The sequence below is a fragment of the Austrofundulus limnaeus genome, unplaced genomic scaffold (genome assembly GCF_001266775.1).
Source record: "Austrofundulus limnaeus strain Quisiro unplaced genomic scaffold, Austrofundulus_limnaeus-1.0 Scaffold249, whole genome shotgun sequence".
In the NCBI taxonomy this organism is placed as follows: Eukaryota; Metazoa; Chordata; class Actinopteri; order Cyprinodontiformes; family Rivulidae; genus Austrofundulus; species Austrofundulus limnaeus.
The window spans coordinates 162,588-168,049 of record NW_013952651.1 but is presented as its reverse complement, the minus strand read 5'-3'; positions in this window follow the sequence as shown (position 1 = coordinate 168,049).

The following is a 5,462-nucleotide window of genomic DNA, read 5'->3' as shown; positions in this document are numbered from 1 at the left end:
TTTATACTACTTCTGTGATATTACTACTACTTCTACTTCCTGTTATCTTCTTCGTCGTCGTCTTTTTCACCAGTAGAAAACAGCCGGTTGTTGATCACGTGACTCCCGTGATGAGAAAAAAGCGTTTCCAATGCAGTTTTGCGAAAAACACCAATTTCGATACGGCCGAAAAACCACCTCATCCTAGCGCAATAACATTTGGTCGAAAAACGTAATTTTTTTTCGAAATTGACGTGTTTCCATTGAGCAAATTTATTTTCGAAATTCTAATTTGTGCAGTTTAATGGTTAATGGAAATGCAGCTATTGTCTTCCTGCAGAAGCACAGCTTACTTTGACCAAAACAATTGGTCTGCCTAAACTAAGTGAGTGTAATTTAGATTCACATTGTGAAAAAAATAAATAAATAATCCTTGCACACTGTTCCTTTCACTTGGTAGAAAACAACCTCCAGTTTGTTTAAAAATAAATAAATAAAACACCTAGCATTCCAACAGTTCCCAGTCAGAAGAMAGAACAAGCTTTGGAAGAAGATACTGCAAGACAGTTCTTCTAGAGTGAGGAATCTATGGAGCTAAATTGGGGTCATAAGTTTTGTTCAAAACAAATGAAACTTGAAACTGAAAAAAGGAGATTTGAAACTGAAAAACAATTTTGAAACTGAAAAATATTTTTGAAACTGAAAAATATTTTTGAAACTGAAAAACAATGCATTAAAATCKGGAAAAGTTTCAAACATCTTGTCTTTTCAGTTTCAATTTTTTTTCAGTTTCAAATTATTTTTTCTGTTTCAAACTTTTTATTTTCAGTTTCAGGGTTATGACCCTGATTTAACGTGGGGGGCGGGGCCTCGGATGACAGGCGGTGCAGAATCATGATTGACAGCTCAACACGGGCTGGACAAGGTGTTGCATTCAGGAACCACCAGCTGTGAGTGGAACGTTTTCAGTCCAATATCTAAGCTGTATCCAGGGCTCGCTCCAGGCTTTGCTGCTAACAGACAGACAGCAGAGTTTTCTGGGTCTGCTCAGACGACTTTCAAACTTTATTCAGCTGTTCTCTGCTGCCATTAACATTTCCTGAAACRATTGTGTGTTTTTATTTCTGTTAGACTGATGAGAAGGGAATATATTATTTAATCTTAGACAACCAAAATCCAACAATTAAACAAGCCGTGTGATTTGGTTCAAATTTCTGTTAGCTGTAGCTTCCTGAAGGTTYGTCGAAYTCCGAGGTGGATTTATTTTRTTTATTTTCATATTTTAAAGACAAAGGAGCCCTGCAACGGGGATAGGCTACTCCTCCATCCCGTCTCCACTTCTGTTGTCCAGGAGGAGTGAGAGTGAYATCCAGGAATCRCTGGAGCTCCGCACGGCCAGCTATCAAMCTGTCCCCGCYTACAGGGCTYKATCTGCGGCCAAKTTTGGCCAAATTGCCCCCTGTTGCTTCTTGGGCTTATATCTCAAAAATTACCAAAYGGATTTCTATGAAACTTTCAGGGAATGTTTATTACACTTCCATAAAATGTTCAATRCACYACAGAGAACAGAAGATTCAATTTTAAATCATTTCAGAGTGCGTGCACCRCTCTGATCTGATCCAAGAACCGCTGGAGRGTTTTCAGGAAATGTTAATGGCAGCAGAGAACAGCTGAATAAAGTTTGAAAGTCGTCTGAGCAGACCCAGAAAACTCTGCTGTCTGTCTGTTAGCAGCAAAGCCTGGAGCGAGCCCTGGATACAGCTTAGACCTCCATGCCGCAGATCGAGTGCCTCCCCCGGTCAAAGCGAGTCGGGCAGACCGCCTGGGCTCCACGTCCAGGAGGAGAAGCTAAACCCACTAAACCTGAATGCATATAATCAGGCATACAGATGATAAGTGCCTTCCAACCTACTAGGAGGTAAAGGAAGGACAGTCTGCAGACATTTTAGAACTGATAACCTCTAATAAGAGACATTTATTGGACTGAAAACATTCCACTCACAGCTGGTGGTTCCTGAATGCAACACGTTGTCCAGCCTGTGTTGAGCTGTCGATCATGATTCTGCACCGCCTGTCATCCGAGGCCCCGCCCCCCACGTTAAATCAGGGTCATAACTCTGAAACTGAAAATAAAAAGTYCATCCATCCATTTTCTGTACACGCTTCTTCCTTTTCAGGGTCACGTGGGTCACTGGTGCCCATATCCAGCAGTCACAGTGCGAGAGGGGCGGGGTACACCCTGGACAGGTCRCAAGTCCATCACAGAGACACACAAATAATCACTCTCTCACTCACACCTAGGGACAATTTAGAGTTATCAGTTAACCTAACAGTCATGTTTTTTGGTCTGTGGGAGGAAGCCGGAGTACCCGGAGAAAACCCACACATGCACGGAGAGAACATGCAAACTCTACCCAGAAAGGTCCCCGGACCGGGATTTGAACCGGTGACCTTCTTGCTGAGAGGCATCAGCTCTACCAACTGAGCCACCGTGCCGCCCTGAAAATAAAAAGTTTGAAACTGAACAGAATATTTGAAACTGAAAAACAAGGTGTTTGAAACTTTTCCAGATTGTAATGCATTGTTTTTCAGTTTCAAAATTGTTTTAGTTTCAAGTATATGTATTTTTTCAGTTTCAAAATTATTTTTTTCAGTTTAAAAATTGTTTTTTAGTTTCAAAGTTATTTTTCAGGTTCAATTTTTTTTCCAGTTTCAAAAATATTTTTCCATTTCAAATCTACGTTTTTCAGTTTCAAATGTATTTTTTTTATTTTGAACAAACCTTATGACCCCAATTTAGCTCCATAGAAATTGAAAGAAACCAGTGACGTGTACAGCGTCAAGCTGAGTGCCTGGGGTGCAGAGATGGATGCCAATCTCCCTGCTGTTTTGTCACACTTTTCCTCCCGACAGCAGACAAAGCTGCCACAGATCCAGCTTGTACACAGAGACTGACACCTCTTACGATGGGATTTGCGTAAACACGACACGCACCTGTCTGATTGACGCAGACATTTTTGTCTTGTTGCCTCTGAACTACATGAATGTGGCAGAAGTGTGCACTGTACAGACACCTGTGTGAACTTGGGAAGGAGCCCGAGTCAAATATTTCACAGGGAATCACTGACTTCTTCATGAGTCACAGAGGCAACAATGAGGATCTGCTCTATTTACCCCAGTTCATGTTTGCTGACATCCCACACAGGAACCAGGAAAAAAAAGACGATAGAAACAGGCATGATGAAACCCCGAAACATCCCACACTTTTACTCTGGTTCTTTCCCCACATTGTGAATGGTAAAGGTAGATAWTTTTTCATGGTTTRAAACTGTTTAATATGTTTGCACCGTATAGTATTAATTTAACACTATACAGTAAAACTGAACATTTTTTACTGGAGACTTATTATGGTTCCTTGAATATTTCAGGATGCATCTGTAGGCTATACCAAACATGTTCTGCCTGTTCTGAGCTCCTTTCAGAGTAACATGTTTATACAAATAAGCTGCTGTTGGCMACACCCTCCTAAACTTTTATGTTAGCTCCGCCCTCCCATTACAACATTTATGTTAGTACTTCGGTACATGAAAATAGCTACTAGTACAAGCAGATGCAAAATGGTACAACCATGGTAGACGGGCTGCGCGCATTGCAAGGGCTTGGTAGGGACAGACTGGTGCCCTGGGAGGCTAACGCGCATCCGTTGCCGGTTCCCGAGGCTGAACAGAGGGGTGGTCCATGCTAAAGTGGGTGGAGTCTCCACTTGGGTTACCAGGTGAGGGGCTGGGCTTGTCTTTAGGCGTTGCTATGTTACCCAGATTGTGATGTAACCATCTGCATGTTTTTGAAAGAAACATCTGGATCTGAACACCTGTTTGTGTGCGGTGTGAGTATGGAGACCCAAACTGAAGTATAAAAACATGTGCAAAGTGAATTTTGCACAATAGGTCTCCTTTAACTTTCCAAGTAAGTTCCACTAAAATAATGCAGTTGTAAGGTGAAAATTAGTTTAATAAACACAGCCCATTACTGATGTGTAAGAAGTTATATCACTCACTGATGAGCGGGTTGTGCCCAAAGAGTTAATAACTGATTCATACTGTTCCTGCGTGAGAGTCTGGTCGGCACAGACCGTTTGCAGTTTTGTGCCACATTTCATCACATGTTGCAGAGTCAAAATAAAAAAGCGTGAAGCTGCTACTCCACTGTGCAACAGSCCGGTGCGTAGCAACCGTGTGTTTTTCAGCCTGTGTTCACCCAAAGATGGCACAAAGGCTGGAACATATGTGTGAAAGGTGTGTGCAGATAGATTTTAAATGTTGCAGGCAACAGCGAAAGCAAAAGGTAGCGTGGGAAATCGCTGAGCAAACACATGGCTATTGCATTTTCAGTTTGGGGGAAACTACTTGTCAACTTTGGAATGTCGACGCAAAAACAAATGTCAGCACTAATTGCTTCTGCTGTTGGAAGAAGACAAAAATTGTGGCCAGTGTGAGACGCATAAATCTGACATGCTTGGCTTGCCTGTGTGAAACTGCAGGAGCACAGTTCACAGTTTGTGTCTTTTGACCGTRTGTTGTGTGTTTTGACAGTTTTGCTCATTGTGTGTTGTGTTGCATGTTCTGGTGATCTGCTGCAACACATTTTGGAGCTCTGGTGTTGGTAACGAGTGCGATGCCCAACAGAAACATTTATTCTGTTTACAACAAGCTCACCTCATATTGTTTTAGTGTATAAATGTGTAGTTCTGGTGCTGATGTGTTCAGTCTAAGTGAACCTGGAGTGCACATCACTGTGAACTGTACTGTTGTGAAGAGTTCACTCAGAAACTGCTGATCCATCACCTCTTAGACCAACTGAAAACACAGATACAAAGTAACTACCAGTACCCATGCTACGGGGAGATTTGAAGTAATTTTAGTTGTTACAGGATTTGGTACCACAGCAAGCATTTACAGAACATACACTGGCTGATGTTTGACTTTTAGCTTCCTTATGTTAGTATAAGAAACACTGGGAGTCTGCAGTCATTAAAAACTATAATTACCAAAGAGCAACTTGACAAATAAAAAAAAATGTGAGGGAAAAAAAACCCCAAAATCCTTGTTTTTGTTTTGTTGTATAAAATATTACTAATACCAACTAGATACCGCAGAGCGGTAGCATATATGGCCCCCACACGTATGCAAAGCACCAATGCACCAGAACTCAAAATGGGGGTCCGGGRGATGTGGGGGCTCATTGGTGGGCCCAATGGATAACCCTTCATCAGAGCTAAACAAAAAAGAAAACAAAAACTGAGCTCTTAATTTTTGAATTATAAACTTTTTTTAATGTCCAGACACCCACTTTTCTTACGGGGTGGGGATCTGGAGGGGGGGCTCATTGGTGGGCCCGATGGATAGCCCTTTAGCCCTTTGCTAAACAAAAAAAAAATACCGTATTTATTTGTGTATAATACAATCTCATGTATAATACGACCC